At 45.1% G+C, this 18766-nt stretch overlaps 1 pseudogene; it reads left to right on the top strand.

The window, feature by feature from the left end:
- Positions 1–18045: 18045 nt before the first annotated feature.
- On the top strand, positions 18046–18234 carry LOC113938867 (annotated as a pseudogene).
- Positions 18235–18766: the final 532 nt, after the last annotated feature.

The following is an 18766-nucleotide window of genomic DNA, read 5'->3' as shown; positions in this document are numbered from 1 at the left end:
AGACAGCTCCTGGCACATAACAGATGCTCAAGAAATGGTGGATACATGACTTTGTCTACCCTCAAGTTTGGCTCTACCTGAAAGCCTGCCCTCCGGACACCATTGGGCAGGCAGCTGCTGACTGCGGACTTCAGCAGGTGATTCTCCAAGGAACCCAACCTACCTTGAATTTTTTTTTAAATAACTCCATTGATTGCCCTTTCTGGTTCCATATCAGACTTCTCCTAAATTGGTTCAACTTGTCTTGGAAGCCAGATAGGGGAGCAAAGCTTCAGTCAGGAGGAGCCCCCCAGATCTGGTGGGAGGAGAGGGAGGTATCCCCCAGTGGCGCCCAGACGGTCCCCTGGATGACAGCTAAGGTGATGGTAAAGTTCCTCACAATCCATGCTGACATTGGTTCCCCTTCCTCAGGCTGTCCCTTACAGTGGAGACAGGGCTGGTGTAAGGGTGGCTGTCCCCACCCCACTTCCAACACCAGGAGTTGGAGGTAAAGACAGGAATCAACCTCCAGACATATCACAGTGACCATTCATATCCCCCCAGCCTGGCCTCCTCTCTTGACTCTTACCCCTCCAGGCCACCACTGCCAAAGGCATCTTTCTACAACCCAAATTTCACCATCTCATCCACCCGCTCACGAACACCCACTAGCTTCCAATGACCTTCAGGGTAAAGCCCACAACCAAGCACAGCTCACGAGGTCCTTTGCACGGATCTCTGCCGACCCCCTCGGATTCATTGACACCACCCCCTGCCCTAACATCTTTCCCCAGACCTGCCGCACACATCACTCTGCAAGCACGCTGTTCTCTTCCATGAGTCAGGCATTTGCACCTGCTCCTCACTCTTCCGACAAACCCACCCTCCTTCTCCATCTGGAAAATTCCTACTCATCCCTTAGTACCTAACTGACATCACCTCCTCATGTGACTCTCCTACCCCTCCCCAGAGTTAGCTACTCCCTCTGCATTTCCATTATGCTTTGTGAATCTTCATTCTTTCTCTCTATATTTATTGAGACCCTGCCATGTGCCGGCCACTGAGCTAGACCCTGAGGTCGGAGGACAAAAAAGACCAGGCCCCTGTGCCACGAAGCCACGGTCTAGTTGCTGGAGGAGTCTAGCAGAAAAGACAGGTGTACCAATAAAGTTGTCAGGGTTTGTGGTGATGATGGAGATGTGCAGGGCACTGGCAAAGCCTGGGAGGAGGCTGCCGGGTCCTGGGTTCAGGCTTTCTGTCTGTGGGTGTCCAAGGGGGAGTCCGGCAGGCCCCCGGATAGAGGAGTCTTCACATATTTTTTTCTGGCACTTACCTGGATGCTCACCAGCCAGAAAGAGAGGGTCCTCAGTGTTGCTTTGACTTGCCTGTTTTCCTTTCCAGCACCACTGCCCCTTCCTGTCCCCTGCCACTCCACAGGTATGCCAGATGCCACCTCTGTGTCCCACGCAGCAGAAAGGGAAAAAGCCCCCTCCTCAACTCACTATTGAACAAGGCACTGAAGTTTCAGGTGGCAGTCTTGGACCCTAAGTACCCCAAAATGGACCCTCCAGCTGGTACCTCTAACTTCTCTCTACCAAAGAGACTCCCAGGCCAGCTGGGAAGCAGAAGCAATTGGCCACCCACTCAACGGCCATTTCTCCTTCCTCCTTGGTGATTGAATGTTGATTGTGTTCAGGTAGCAATGTGCCCAGCACCAAGGGAGTCGCGATATCAGTGTAAGCCCATCACAGTAGTCCTTTTCCACTTTGCCAGGGAATGGTCCAGGCTGCTTCTAGCCAATGAGCTGTGAAGGGAAGTCTGTAAGAGGTTTCTGGGAGAGATTGCTCCCCTGATAAAAGGGAAAGTCACAGGAGGAGAAAGGCTTTTGTTGCCCTTCTTACCTTTCCCCCTTGGCACAATTACAGGCAGATGTGATACCTGGAGCTGCAGCAGCCATTCTGTGACCATGAAACCATAAGCCTAAGGATAAAAATCCACCCACCAAGAGAGGTAGAGCTGAAGTATAGAAGTATACCGGACCTTTGGTGGCATCATTGAGTTGCAAACCACAGGACCATCTATCCTAGGAAATAATGGCTGATTTATGATTTCAGCTACTGTTGGTTGGGTTTTCTCTTACTTTTAGCTGAAAGCCATGCACCCAATTTTTCATTTATCTGTCTATATCCGTGGATCTCCTTCTCCATCTCCATAACCATTGATCCATCATTTCACAGACTAGATCCATTGTCACCTGGATCCATTGATCCATCATTTCACAGACTAGAAAGCAGATCCTTGCGAAGGGTTTTTTTTTTTTTTTTTTTTTTTGTCTGTTGTGTGCCTCATGCTAGGACAGTGCCTGGCACACAGGGGGGACTCAGTAAGCGTTCATTGAATGGGTGAATCTCTGGATCTATGCCTGACCACCAGTCTCTAGCCACTTTCATTCGGAAAACCAACACCAAGAGCACATCAGCTCATGGAAGTAATACAACAGCACTGCTATTTACTGTTGATCATGCACTAGGACTGTGCTAACCCTTTACATGCACCATCTCTCTGAATCCTCACGATGATCCTAGGTGGTAGGTACTGTTGTTATCTTCATTCCAGAGCGGGAAACTGAGACTCAAAGAGGACAGGTGACATACCCAAAGGCATCCAGCTGGAAGAGCTGGGGTTCAAACCCAGGCCATTCACGCCAAGTCCTGTGCGCTGAATTGCCATGCTACACGGCCGGCTAAGTCAGTGACAGCCACAAGCCCCTTTGGGCAGCTGAGACACAGAGTTGAGGGGAGGCACGGCAGGGTGGAGGTCCAGAGGTGAGGAAGGAGTGTGCCTTACTCTGAAAGAGTATAGTCTGAAAGGAGGTGGTGGTCAATATCATTAATTCAAAGACAGCTGGGCATTAAGGGAAAGCAATGAGATCTCGAGGTGTGGGAGAAACAGAGAGAGCAGGTAAAGAAAGACCCCACAGCATAGACTCCAGGGTGGGCTCCACATTCCTTAGCCACTGCTTCCCTCTACCCACGTCTGCCCTGCCCGGGCATCTTCGGGGTTAGGGAGTCCCATGTCTTCTGTGACGTATCTGTCTACCCTCCTCTGGCCAGGTTTTAATTGATTTGGGGTTAAATCATGGTCAGGGGAGAAAGGTGAGGAGGTCCAAGCTCTTACAATGGAGTGAGGCAGACAGACATAGACGGTGGGATTGGGGGGGGCGGTGAAAGCTCTGTAATATACATCTCCATCCTGTGGAAGAGTCTGTTTAACCAGCCCAGGCACAAAGCTTGAGTTAAATAAACAATGTCACCAGTATTTTTTAAAAACTGACGTGGCGACGTGATGCATGGCACGTCGTGGGGATGGCTCATCACAGCCTGGGCGGCATCTGAACAAGATGGGATTTGTCAGCCGAAATTTTCAAACCAATTAGATTTATGTCGTGGAATCAGATAAACAGACCGAAGTTTACACTCTGATAAACTTGGAGTCACTGCAAATAATTACCCGCACACAGTTGCATCCTTGGCACGCTGAGCTTGCTGCCCTCTGAATTATTTAACAAGGAAAGAGTTGGTACAATGTGTCTTGGTGCCCCTGGGAAATAGCTAACTGGAGGTTTTCTGAGGCCAATGGCAAGGTCTAACTCAGTTTCAAAGGAACAGCAGAAACGCTGCTTCTCTGCCCCGACTGCTCTTCCTAGACATTGTTCAACGCGAACAGCTACTCCCAAGCCCCACCGGCTCCTTCTGCATGTCCTCAAGGTGCTTCCAAAAACAAGGGAGGCTTTGACATCACAGTTCCGATGGCTTCAATTTATTCTTCCCGCTGACATGCATTCAAAGCAGAGAGGTATTAGGTTCAATGTGAGTGCAGGCAGCCCGCTTTCCAGCTAAGATACTTCACTCGCTTTTCCTCTGTGGGTTTCACTTCCCACTGTGGTGAGCTGTGTTCGGCGTTGTCAAAGACACTCATTTGCCCCTGATGGAGCCATGTGTCATCAGATATATTACACCCCACTCTAGCCATGTCCCCCCCGATTCCATTCCTGTTGATAGGTACCTTCTGGAAGAGAGAAAGCCTCTTTCAGGGAGGGAGGAAGAGAGAGAAGGGAACCAACACGGGGTGTCCACCAGGAGCTCCCACTGGCAGACATCCTCATTTAATGACCGTAATAAACCCAAGACAGAGACAGAATCATCCCTCCTTCACAGACACAGAAATTGAGGTTCTTCTTTAACTGGGTTATAAACCTGGGTTTGCATTCTCCTAACACCTGAATTCATTCTCTTTCTCATTTGCCAGGGTACCTCTTATGACCATGAGCTGAGCACTTTGCCCTCTGCATGCCCTCCTGGGATTAACAGAGCACAGATAAGAATCTTCAACTGGGAATTTAACACTGACTTGGCAGGTATAACATTACTAGTGGCTGGATAAATGAGTGCAGGTACCAGAGGAAAATGACCATATCAGCATTTTGTGTTGAATACCTCTATTTTATCAAAAAGCATATGGAATTAATAAAATTATTTCAGATCACTGCAATGAATCATCCAATATATTTTGAATACATAAATTTATTTTATTTATTTTATTTTTTAAAATGATTTTATTTATTTGTTTGACAGAGAGAGACACAGCGAGAGAGGGAACACAAGCAGGGGGAGTGGGAGAGGGAGAAGCAGGCTTCCCGCCGAGCAGGGAGCCCGATGCGGGGCTCGATTCCAGGACCCCGGGATCATGACCCAAGCTGAAGGCAGACGCCCAATGACTGAGCCACCCAGGCGCCCAAATACATAAATTTATAAACACTACAAAATGTTAAGCCCTACAAGGAGCATATATAATATAAGTGGTACACATTACATATGTAATACAAATTACTAGTGGGTAAAATTTAATAAGGCATGATGAACATAACAAATTCAACATTGAATAAAAATAAAAAACCTTTTTTAAAAGATTTTATTTATTTATTTGACAGAGAGAGACACAGCGAGAGAGAACACAAGCAGGGGGAGTGAGAGAGGGAGAAGCAGGCTTCCCGTGGAGCAGGGAGCCCGATGTGGGGCTCGATCCCAGGACCCTGGGATCATGACCTGAGCCGAAGGCAGACGCTTAACGACTGAGCCACCCAGGCACCCCAAAAAGAATTTTAAATAACTGGGAATTTTTTATTTGATTACTTGATTCTCTAAGTGCAATCATTAAATATAAAAGTGCATATAATGATGTCAAAGTTGAGTCCCAAGCATTTTATTGTGAACATTTTTCCTGCTATTAAAAAATGTCTGTGGGGCACCTGGGTGGCTCAGTCTATTAAACATCTGACTCTTGATTTCAGCTCAGGTCGTGATTTCAGGGTTGTGAGATCAAGCCCTGCATCAGGCTCCTCACTGGGCATGGAGCCTGCTTGAGATCATCACTCCCTTCCTCTCCCTCTGCCCACTCCTACTTTCACTCTAAAAAAAAAACAAAAACAAAAACAAAAAAACAAAAAAACAGAACAAAACAAAACAAAACCTTGGGAAAAAAACTTGAAAAAAAAAATGTTCATGCCCGTGTACAAGTCAGAGGAATGGACAAAAGAGAGTTAGCTAATCCAAATATTCTCCTTTGACAGCCTTATATTCAAAGAACTTTAAGATCTCTTGGAATAAGTTATTTATTCCCAGAGAGTATAATTTTTATTGATAGGAGCCTGGGGTTTTTGTCAAGCAAATCGCTACCAATTCATGTTCTTTCATTTTGTCAACACGGTCCCCAAATCATGCACAATACCTGTGGTGGTGTTACCTGCATCAGTTTCAAGACTGTCATATGCACATTCCCCTTCCGTGGAGAATTTTTATTAGGATTATCTTTGCAACACAAGCTTTGCCTTGTCAAATAAAATTCCGTTCTTTCTCTTGAGGATAACGGAGATGAGAAAGATGGTTTCTAAATGATCTTTTGTTCAATTAGAATTTTTAATGCAGCAAAGAATTCTCTTGGAATATCTCAAGATGTAAATGATTCAGCTTTCAGACTTCTTAAAATACCACAATAACCGTATTACATTTAAAAAAATGTATTTTGGTACTTAAAAATAGCATAGTATACTGGAATACAAAAAAAATATTACTGCAATTATTAGCCCAGTTGCTAGGAAACCTGTGAACAAGCCTAAAGCTGGGGTACAGGTAGGTAAAAGGGTGCTTCAATAAGCAAAATAAGAAAAACCAGAATTAATTTTAGCAACCACAGGTAATAAAGAATGCAAGATGATAAGATGATACTCAACTGTCTTAGGGGTTTGTATTTCTTTAGAACATGCTCTTAATTCCATCCTCCACTGAGTAAGTATGCAAATACTCATTGTTAGAAATAATTAGATGTGCTTGTTATTCTTCTTTTTTTTAAAGATTTACTCATTTATTGGAGAGACAGAGAGCAAGCGCATGAGCAGGGGGACAGGCAGAGGGAGTGGGAGAACCTCAAGCAGACTCCCTGCTGAGTGGGGGGCCCAACTTGGGGCTCGATCCCAGGACCCCAGGATCATGACCTGAGCTGAAGGCAGATGATTCACCGACTGAGCCCCCCAGGCGCCCCTGGGGTCCTGCTTATTGTTGAGAAAGCTCCTATTGGACTAGTCCCCCCACAAATAGCAACTACAACTTAGGGGGCAGAGGACAGCTGTAGCTACCGGAAGGCCCTGGAAAGTCAACCAAAGCAGGCAGATCCGAGGGAGGAGGCGACACGTGGAAGAAAGGAATGACAGGAGGTTGGTTCCCGGCATTTGATGTTTTTCAGCCTGAGGTCAGGCCACAGTAGTGCTGCACAGACAACTAAAACTCTGATTAAAACCCCACAAACTTTCTGGTCTGAACAGCCAGAAGACAGAGTTCAGAACAGCCGCCACCACTGGAAAGTGAAGGGTAGAAAGAAATTCGGAAAGGAAGAGATGCAGAGGGAAGGCCCCCAAATTCCATACATGGCCTTTGCATCTCCGTCTAACCACTGAATTATATGGGGGAGATTCCAAGCAGCCCAGATACTGTTAAAGAAACAACAAAACAAAACAAACAAAAAGCCTCAACTGAGATATTAGCTGCCACTCAGGAGACAGACTTTGCAGTTTTAGTTCAACCAAGTTAATTGCCTGCTTTAAATTTTTTTGTAAGATTTTATTTATTTGAGAGATAGAATGAGATAGACAGAGAGCATGAGAGGGGGGAGGGTCAGAGGGAGAAGCAGACTCCCTGCTGAGCAGGGAGCCCGATGTGGGACTCGATCCCGGGACTCCAGGATCATGACCTGAGCCAAAGGCAGTCGTCTAACCAACTGAGCCACCCAGGCGCCCTAATTGCCTGCTTTAAAAAAAAAAAAAAAATCAACATTCTGGGTACCTGGGTGGCTTAGTTACTTAAGCATTTGCCTTTGGCTCTGGTCATGATCCTGGGGTCCTGGGATCAAGCCCCATATCAGGCTTCCCTGTTCAGCAGGGAGCTTGCTTCTTCTTCTCCCTCTGCCTCCCTCCCCCGCTCGTGCCCTCAAATAAATAAATAAAATCTTTTTTTAAAAAATAAACATTCTTTGGAAAAGTAGAAGAATCTAAATTCCATGATATAATATTCACAATGTCCAAGATGTAAACTAAAATTACTCATCATACAAAAAAAAAAATAGGAAAATGTAACCCATTCTGAAGAACTATTGTAACTGCTTGAAGATGTAAAGGAAAATATGCTCATGACAATAAAAAGATAGGAAATCTCAGCAGGAAAAGAAAAAAATGCAAAAAAATACAGAAATTATAGAACTAAAGAGCACAGTATATGAAATAAAAAATTCAATGGACAAGTTTAACAGCAGAAGGGAAATAACAGTTCACTTTGAAGATGGGTCGAGAGAAATGATCCAATCTGAAGAATAGAGAAAAAGATGATTTCTAAAAAAAAAAAAAAAATCAACAGAACCTCCAAGACTTTCAGGACAATGTTAAGAGGTCTAAGATCTTTCAGGCAGCAGGGGGTCAAAAAACCCAGAGCCCAGAGAATGGATCTTACAGCCATGTGGGCACTATGCCTAAGATGTTAGCCATGCATCTACAGAAAGGAAAGACCAGATTCAAGAAATATTAGGAAAAAGGAAACATCAAGTCTTGGTAATTCATTGAACAAAGACATGCAAAAGAAAGAGAAATCTCAAAACTGACCCTAAAGTTATGAGACTATGAAAACCATGAATTAAAATGAGGAACTATGGCTACATTTTAAAAATGCTCAACTTTATTTATAATAAGGGAAATGCAAATTAAAACTACACTTCCCTGGGGGCGCCTGGGTGGCTCACTCTATTAAACATCTGCCTTTGGCTCAGATCATGATCTCGGGGTCCTGGGATTGAGCTCCACGTCGGGCTCCCCGCTCAGCTTCCCCTCTCCCTCTCTCTCTGCGCCCCCCCTCAAATGCCTCCCTCTTCTGCCTCTCAAATGAATAAATAAAATCTAAACAAAACAAAACAAAACAAAAACCCAAACTATACTCCACACTCCCCTTTCGAATCAGCAGTTTCAAAAGCTTAACATCAAATTCTGCTGGTAAGTCTGTGGGGAAATGGGTACTTCATATATCGCTAATAGGCATCCATAACAGTACAATCCCTAAGGAAGGAACTTGGGCAATAGCTAACAAAATTACATATGCATTTACTCTTTGACCCACCAATCCCCATTCCTAATTTGACCCGCCAATTCCTTCATTTCTTCACATAGGAATATCAGCTAATAAATGTTAAATGAATGACAAAATCAGAAGATTGTAACTATCGATGTTAGAATTGATTCAGGCAAGGATCTTGAATAGATGTTAAAACCACTGAGGAAAGGCCTTTGGGAACAGAATAGTCATATGGCCTCAATTATTAATTAGAAAAAGAAAAAAGTACCTTTACAGGGAGAGATGGAGCAGCACAACCTCAGGGCTCAAATGAAGCATTACCAATAATGGATCACGACTGACATTCTGCACCTCCCGATGTGACATGGTGGGAAGTAAAACCCATTCCCTGTGTATCACGCTTGCCAGAAAGGCTTATCCTCAATCTAATCATAAAGAAATAATCAGACAAACCCAAGTCATTGGACATTCTAAGAGACAACTGGCTGGTTCTTCAAAAATGCCAATGTCATGAGAGACAGGAAGAACAAAGGTTAGGGTAGGAGGATGAGGGGAACATTCTAGATTAAAAAACCCTAAGACACATGACAACTAAATGCAATCTGGGATCCTTGACTGCATACCCCATCAAAAAAGAGAAAGAAAAAGAAAAAAACTGCTTCGAAGGACAATAATGAGATAATCGAGAAAATTTGAACATAAACTCTACTTTAGAGAAAATTATAATACCCATTATTAAATTTTTGAACATGATAATGGTATTGTGGTTATATAGGAGAAGGCCCTTGTTCTTAGGGGATGCAGACTGCAGTATTTGGAGGTGAAGGATCATAATGCCTGCAATCTACTTTCAAATAGTTTGGGAAAAAATGAAAAACATAGCAAAAATGTCAAATTGCCAACAATTGGTGACTCTAAATGAAAGGTATAAAGAGGGTTATTATACTATTCTTCTGCCTTTCCTATAGATTTGAAATGTTTCAAAATTAAAGTTGGGGAAAATGATGAATTAGGCCTGAAAATCCAATTATGTTTGTGGATAAAGGGAGCCTTCTTTCATCAATAGGTGTGAGCACGCTTAGAATAACAACAGGTAAATTGTTAATGGCTCTGTTGCGAAAAACTGTTTACTCAACAGCATTGGTGGAAAAATGCCTGTTAGTTTATTTGGAGGATTGGAGAAGCAGGAAAGAAAACAATGTTTGACCAAGTTATGCAGATGAATAAAACTCCAGCAGTTCCTACTCAGACAGAAAGTAAAAAACTAGATCTTACTACTGTTTGATTTCTGGGAAGCCACTTGGCAGAACTTTTCAAAGCCTGTGTCTGTGATTATCTGCAATCACCCTGGTTCTTGAAACATAGATGGCACATCCAAAACCTGTGAAAGAAACAGCTGTCATCTGTGTCTTTAAGACATGCTAAAAGACCAAGGCACAGAATAGAGAGTATAGTTTGCTGACCTTTTTCTGCACAGATACGTTGTGTACGCATAACGAATTACCAAGAACTAAAACTAGTAACTTTTTTTCTAGGGAGGGAAACCAAGGTGCTAAAGTCTTGGGCTTAATGTTTTATCCTTTTGTCCTATTTTAATTTTTTCCATGTGAGTGTGTTAACTACTCCAAAATTTTTTTATTAATGATAAGGAAGGGATGAGAAGATGATGGATGGATGGATGGATGATGGATGGATGGGTAGATGAATGGATGGATGGATGATGAGTGGATGGATGAATGATGGGTGGATGGATAGATGTGTGGGTGGGTGGATGATGGATGGATGATGAGTGGATGGAGGAATGATAGATGGATGGATGAATGATGGATGGATGGATGGATGGGTGGGTGGGTGGATGATGGATGGATGATGAGTGGATGGATGAATGATGGATGGATGGATGGATGGATGGGTGGGTGGATGATGGATGGATGATGAGTGGATGGAGGAATGATAGATGGATGGGTGGGTGGGTGGATGATGGATGGATGAATGATGGATGGATGGATAGATGGGTGGGTGGGTGGATGATGGATGGATGATGAGTGGATGGATGAATGATGGATGGATGGATGGATGGATGGATGGATGGATGGATGGGTGGGTGGATGATGGATGGATGATGAGTGGATGGATGAATGATGGATGGATGGATGGATGGATGGATGGATGGATGGATGGATGGATGGGTGGGTGGATGATGGATGGATGATGAGTGGATGGATGAAGGATGGATGGATATATGGGAGGGTGGGTGGATGATGGATGGATGATGAAGTGGATGGATTAATGATGGATGGTTAGATGGATGATTGGATAGGTGGGTAGACAGAAAGATGAGTTTATGCACAACTCCCATTCCAGATACTTACTCCATGCTGCTTCCCCTTTTCTACACCACAGTTACAATGATGGGCTGCTCCCAGGTTAATCTCTAATTTGAGGATTGCTGGTTCTGTGCCCTTTTGGGGTCTTTAGCTTATGAGATACAACTTCTCTCAGCTCTGTATCTCCCCTGATTCCAGGGGCTCTCCCCCACCCCCTACAGCCCTGAGACATTTCTTCTCGTCCTCTGCTGTTACATCCCGAGCTTAAAGGGACTTCATCTGTCCAATTCTAACACCCACCCACTTTATCTGCAAGGACAGAACCAAATTGCAGCAAATCTTGTGGACAGGAATTGCTCAACCTCTTGCACAGAGAAGACTTCTATTCACACCCCTGGGAAGCCTTCTGATGAGTTGCCAAGGCCCCATGCTTCCCTAAGGACTGCTTGGTGACATCCTGTTCTCTGTCTTTGTGGTAATGTGCTTTTTACAGCATTTTCTCTCACATCAAACAGCCCCCAGGATCTCATCTCTCTGGCCTCTGTATGGGCAATATTTCTGGCTGCTTTCATTTCTAGCAGAGGGCAAGAAAGACGGTGCAAAGGGCAGAGACACCTCATTTCTGCTGCCCGACACTGCCAGGGCTGTGGAAACAAAGAAAAATCAACTCCAAGTAGAGGATACCACTTGGACCGCCGAAGGGATCAATAAGCCACTACTACTACCTCCACCACGGGCCATGATCTTACAAGAGTTTGCAGAGAAACAGCAAGGGTCACCATGCCTCAGTCTTTTAGGAAGGAAGAAAAAGTGTTGAGAGTTCTGCTGGTACCCACCCAGATCCCCTTTACCAGGCATGTACCCATCCCCGCCTCCTGTGGATGTGTAGGGATTGGCTTCTAATGGTTCCTACCTGTCCCCTTCTCCAGCAAGTTGCCTTCTTCCACAAGAGACCCCCAACTTCTACCCCAGGAGGCATCCCAGCAGCAAGAAGAGGCTGACAGGGTTACAAAGGCTAGTCCCTTGCCTCAAGGTGGGATGACCTCTATGCAATTCACAGGTGCAATTCACACACCAGAGCCCCGCCCACCTACCCACCAATGGAATCACGCAGAAGCTCAACTCCAGCAGAGACCATAGCCTTATTCAGCTCTTCCCCTGTCCCATCCTGCCTCCCTCACTCCCTTTATCATGAGAACATGCCCTCAGTAAGCCACAGGTGCTGCAATCCCCTGCAGGCTGTCTTTAGAGGGTCCCACTAAAGGACAGCATTCTTTTCTCACTGCCAGCATCTTTACTATCTGTTGAACTTCCACTATGCACCTGACACCCTGCAAAAGTTTAAGAACATTATCGCAATAATCCTGTGATGTGGGGACAATTATTGACCCCATTTTACAGATGAGGACACAAAGGTGAGGGAGGTGAACCCACTTGCCCAAAGGCATACAGCCCATGGATAGTAGAGCCAACGCAATTCTTAGAGCCGGGGAGGGGCTATAGACCCTGGCCACTCATTTCACATGTAGAGAAGCTGAAGATTAGGACAGAATGTCTGAGAGCCTCAGAACAGATGTGTAGACACCCACTACAGTGCTCTTTCCATCATATCACACCTTTTAGTCAGAATTGTATCTTCAGGGGTGCCTGGGTGGCTCAGTTGGTTAAGCGACTGCCTTTGGCTCAGCTCATGATCCCGGAGTCCGGGATCGAGTCCCGCATCGGGCTCCCTGCTCGGCAGGGAGTCTGCTTCTCCCTCTGACCCTCCCCCCTTCTTGTGCTCTCTCTCTCTCAAATAAATAAAATTTTTAAAAAAAGAATTGTATCTTTAGGCACAAAACAAAACACACACACACACACACATCAGATTGGATCTTTCATTTCAAACAACCCAAGACAAATACAAACCAGTCCGTAGTCTCCTTAATCCCCAAACCTGGATCCTGGGGCATGTCACACATTTTAATAACCATCAATTAATATTGCCCCTCACGGAGAGCAAGCAGGACAGCAATGCTCTGGTTTTTAGGGAAGCCCAAGAGTTGGCACTCCTGGGAGGACATCCACCTTTCAGGTAAGCAGAGTGAGATCCATGAGTGTGATCTCAGAGGAATACAGGCTTCCCCTATTCCATCATCCCCAACTCTTCCCTACCCCAATCCCCACTAGCATCGATATTTTGCTGAAAATATTAGATTGCTTAGTGTATGCCAGGAACTATGCCAAGTGCTTCCCCTGCATCATCCCTTTTAGTCCTAATGACCACCTGTGTGGTGGGTACTACCCTTTAACAGGTCAGAAAACCAAAGCTCAGAAAAATCAAGTAACTGCCCAGGTTCACCCATCTAGAAGATTCCAGAACCATATCCTAATTCTGATGCCTGGTCTTGCCTAGGTCTGCACAATCCCTCTGCAGCTGACCTCAAGGCATGTTCTAACAAAATGGTCCCAGGAAGCAAAAGAGATGGAGAGAGCAGATGAGACCATTGTGTCCAGGCAGAAATGTGAAACCAAACCAAAACTCTCAGCCTACGAAGTATGTCCCTTTGCAATCCTGTGGCAGAAATATAGAGGTGAAATAAACAGAGCTGCTATTTCCATATGAAGAGAAAGAGACGAAAGGGAGCAAGGCTATTTTTATTATTTTTTTCCCTTTTTCTGGAAGGCCATTGGTGGATCCTTCTGCCCTTGCTGGCGATGTAGTGTTCCTTTAATTATCACTTTGGGGCTGAGACCAGAAAGCTATTTTCTTCCACTATTGTCACAAGGAAATGAAAGGCGTCAGCCTCCCAAGTGGCTCATTTGGGAACACAGGTGGTCACCAATATGCTGCCTGTGCAGGAGAGTGGGCTGTGTGTTGTGATCGAGCCTGCTGCAGTGACTATCCAAGCTCAGATAATATCACCCTCCTACCTGTTACTATCACAGAACACGGTGCGAGCACCTGAGTCAGCTTTGTTCTTCTCCTTGCCTTCCCTCTGGACCGCCGGCCCCTTCAGAAAACCATGATGGGAAGGAGACCAATGCGGGGGGGGGGGGGGGGGGAGGGGATTGATTTTTCCACCTCTGACCCTCAGTTCAGCTCCTGAGACTATTACAAGGTCTTGCCAACATGATCCAGATGTCCCGAGCCCCCAGGCTAGCCATTGCGGGCTGGAGTCTAGATATTCGACTCAGGAGGATGTGGGCTCTCCCTTACCCCACATCACCCCCAGAAACTTTCAGTGGCTTGCCACTGCTTTCTTGAAAGGGGCCACACTCCTGTGGCCAGCATTTTAGGCGGCTGCGGTCTAGACTCTCGAGGCACAGAAGTGGTGATAAAGGGAGCAGAGCTGAGGGTTCATACACCAGGTTTGGAATCTTAGCTGTGTGGCCTTCACCAGGTCTCTTCATGAGCTGCTCTGTTCCTGTAGTAGTTATCTATTGCTGCATCTCAAAATTACCCCAAAAGTTAGACGCTGAAAACAACATGTTTGTTATCTCGCACTTTTGGTGGGACGGGGATCCAGGTGTGGCTTCCCTGACTCCTCTGCTCGTGGTCTGTCCCAGGCAGCAGTCCAGGTGTCAGCTTGGGCTGCAGTCTTACCTGAAGGTTCAGCTGGGGAGGGACCCATGTCAAAGCTCACTCTTGTGGTGAGGGCAGCATCCAGTTCCTCCAAGGCCATTGGACTGAGGACATCACTTCCTTGCTGACAGCTGACAAGAGGTGTCCTCAGTTCCTTGTCACATAGGTGTCTCCTGCTTGCTTCATCAGAACAACCCCATGAGAAAAGCAAGAGAGAAAGTGCCAGAAGAGAGTGCCATTTAGATGGTTAGGTTATAAACAAAATCCATATTTATAACCTAGTCACAGAAGTGATGTCTCATCCCTTCTGCCATATTCCATTTGTTAGAAGCAGGTCACAAGGTCCAGCCCACATTCAAGGGGAGAGACATAAACACCAGAAGATGGGGATCATTGGGGGCCATGTCAGAAACCACCTACCCCAGTTCCCTTCTCCCTAAAATGCAGAGGATACAGGGTTGTTACAAGATTGAATGATAGGATGTATACAAAATGCTCAACACTTTAGCATGTAACATTGGGAGTCTGATAGGTTATAAGTATTGAATAAAGGTTTCTCTGACTTCTCTAGACCAATATTTCTTGACTTCTCTTCATTGTCCCCACCAGCCCAAGGATACTGTTGGACAGTTTCTTCCTAATCAACTGAGACTCTCCTCATGAAAATTAAACATGACAGATATACTGTATAGGGTTTGGTTCTGGAGGACCATAAATCACTGTAAAATCTGAGATTTTTTTTCACTCCCCACAAGAACCAATTTTTCTCCCTGTTGGTAATATCACCTATGTGACAAATGCATGCTCTAGATTTATCTCTCTTTTCTCCTGTCTCCCTATAACCACAGATGTGTGCATGTGTGTGCATGTAAGAACACGTGTGCACAAACACACACAATCTATGTGCCGGCCACATAGAACATTGTTTCCCCCAATGCAGCAAGTGTTCTTCTATACCTGTGTGTCTGCTCACCTGCTTCTCTCCTAAGAACTACACCCTGGTGCCTCTTATTCCACTTGATTAACTCCTGGTCACCTGTAAAGATTCAGCTGAAGTATCCATGGGACAGGCAGCCTCTAGGATGGCCGTCAGAGATCTCACTTCATGGTATTCACACCCTTGTGTAATTCCCTCCCCTTAAGTGGAGGCTGGACCCATTGCCTCACTTCTAACAAGTGGAATACAGCAAAGGTGATGGATGTTACTTTTAAAATTAGGTTACAAAAAGACTGGCTTCCACCTTGCTCCTTCTGCCTTGCCCTTGCTAGCTCACTTGTTCCATTGGAAGCCAGCTGCCATGGTGTGAGATATGGAGAGGCTCACATGACAAGGAATCGAAGGTGGGCTCAGTCCTATAGCCCACGAGGACTAAGTCCTGCTCATAACCATGTGAGTGAGCATGGAAGCAGATTCTTCCCCGGTTGAGCCTTCAGATGAGATCTCCACATTTGATGGTAGCCTTGTCTGAGATGAGGCGGGGGCACCCAGCTAAGCCCTGATTTCTGACACACAGAAACTGTGAGATAACAGATGTTTGCTGTTGTTGTCGTTGTTTTTAAAGATTTTATTTATTTATTTGACCTAGAGAGACACAGCGAGAGAGGGAACACAAGCAGGGGGAGTGGGAGAGGGAGAAGCAGGCTTCCCACTGAGCAGGGAGCCCAATGTGGGGCTCAATCCCAGGATCCTGGGATCATGACCTGAGCCAAATGCAGACGCTTAACAACTGAGCCACCCAGGTGCCCCCAGATGTTTGCTGTTTGAAGCCACTACATCTCATTTGTTAACCAGCAACACATAATTAATACAATCTGCTCCTCCTTTAGGAAGACTTTCCTGACACTACCATTTAGCCACAAACATACACAAGCAAGCACACACTCATTTAAACACACATACTCACACATGTAAACCCACACATGTATTCCTACTCCCATTTTCTAATACACATACACTCTCTTGTCCCCATGAATGCCCGTGTAGCCACACACAGTTTCTCATAGACACAGTCACACAAGCGTGCCCACTCACACTTCCTCATAACCATGAATGCCTACATACCCACTCACTTTCCCACAACCACACACACTCACATACACTCCCACACACATGAGTACTCACATACCACGAGTAAAGGAATCCCTTCTCTGTAATGACTTGGCCTTAGAATTTATCACATTTTCTTGTCCCTGTGTTTTTACCTCCCAGTCTCCCCCACTGTGAGCCTTTGAGGTCAGGGACTGTGTCCTTGTCTGCCAATCTTCAGAGTCTGACACCACCTATAGGTATCAATACATTTTCAATAATTTAATGTTAATCATCACTCCCTTTTGAAAGTGAGGGTCAATGACTCATTCTGCTTCTTGAGTTGGCTGTTGTCTTTATAAGTCTTTTTCCACCAACTTCTTCCATTAATGGCAGGAAATTATTTACCCTCTCTCCTGGAAAACAGCCTGCAGATTCACTCATAGAAGGTAATGAGACAAAGACAAGAAACATTCTCCAAGCACCTGCTGTGTGCCTAAAATTTTAGGAAAGGAAAAGACATAGCGCTCTTGAGAAGGGCATCAACCTTGTTGACATTAGAGACAGTGCCAGGTGATTTATGATGTGACAAAGTGAAGAGTTCAGACAGCAACATGGCAAGAGTAGGAAGTATGATGGTGTGAGTTTCTAGATCCCCGAGTCCAACTGCTTGAGCTTGGAACCAGTCCTGCCATTGGACAGCATGGTCCCTTGGGACAGGCTACTTCACCTCTCTGTGCCTGTTCCTTCCCCTATAAAATGTAAATAACCATACTGTATGCCTCACAGGGCTTTTGTAAGAATTTTTTTTCAAAGATTTATTTATTTATTTATTTAAGAGAGAGAGAAAGAGAATGTAGGGGTGGCGGGTATAGGGAGAGAATCCCCAAGCAGACTCACCGAGCTCAGAGTCCCACATGGGGCTCAGTCTCACAACCCATGAGATCATGAGTCAAAACCAAGGCTTAACTGACTAAGCCCCCCAGGTGCCGCACTTCTGTAAGAATTTTGTAAGAATATATGACACCTGACTCAGGACTCAATAAACAGTAACTATCATTTATTCTTATCATCATTTATAGTTCAAAAAAGGGAGAGATAAGAATGGGTAGGAGTAAGCAGAGAAGGCTTCCTGGAAGAGGTGGCACCAAAGCAGGAATAACTGATGGATGGGATCAATTAAGCAGAAACTACTGAGGACATAACTCTGGTAGAAGAAACTGCACAAACTGAAAGGAGGAATAACCACTGGGTTGCTGGCATCCAAGACTAAAAGGGAGGACTTCACAAGAGACATGAATGATGGAGCTTGAGCATTAGTCTTGCAAAACAGCCCTGGGATGGGCAAAGAAAGCTGAAGCCCAGCTCGCAGGGACTGCATTTCTGTCTCTTAGTGGGTGAGAGTGGGAGCTGGGTCTGCCATGGTCTGTGAGGAGTCACTGTGCACAGCTAAAGCACCAGAAGATAAGATCGTGGGTGATCAGCTTTGTGCGGTGGCAGTATCGTAGCCAATGAGGTTTATCCGAGGCGCGATTATTGCTAATTGAAGATCGTGGGTGATCCCACAGGAGACCAACACCTAGTCCAGTGGAATTAAGCCTATTCATCAAGACTCTCCTCAACCCCAGAGCATTGATCTGGTCAGTGTTCACCTTAGGTAAACAGTTCTGTGTGCACATGAAGACATGTCCAAAGACAGTCACTGCACATTGAATACACGTGAAGCCAAATGGAATGGAATACTATACAACTGTTTAAAATGATGAGAAAAGGAAAACAGTATGAGACTCCCCAGCAAATTAAACACAGAACTACCCTATGATGCAGCAATTGCACTTCTAAATATATACCCCAAAGGGGTGAAAGCAGGAACTTGAAGAGAGATTTGTACACCCATGTTCGTACCAACATTAGACACAAAAGCCAAAACTGGAATATACAATATTCCATTGTGTGTGTGTGTGTGTGTGTGTGCGCACGCATAGTACATATATAAACTATATATATGTGTGTGTGTATATACAATGGAATATTATTCAGCCTAAAAGAGAATGAAATTCAAACACATGCTACAATACAAATGAACCCTGAGGACATTATGCTAATAAGTCAGACACAAAAAGAACAAGTAGTGTATGATTCCATTTATATAAAGTACCTACAGTTGTCAATTCATAGAGACAGAGAGTTGAATGGTGGTTGC

This window comes from Zalophus californianus, chromosome 8 (genome assembly GCF_009762305.2).
Source record: "Zalophus californianus isolate mZalCal1 chromosome 8, mZalCal1.pri.v2, whole genome shotgun sequence".
Lineage (NCBI taxonomy): Eukaryota > Metazoa > Chordata > Mammalia > Carnivora > Otariidae > Zalophus > Zalophus californianus.
Note: the sequence above shows the minus strand (reverse complement) of the source record. Positions and strands in the feature narration are given on the sequence as shown.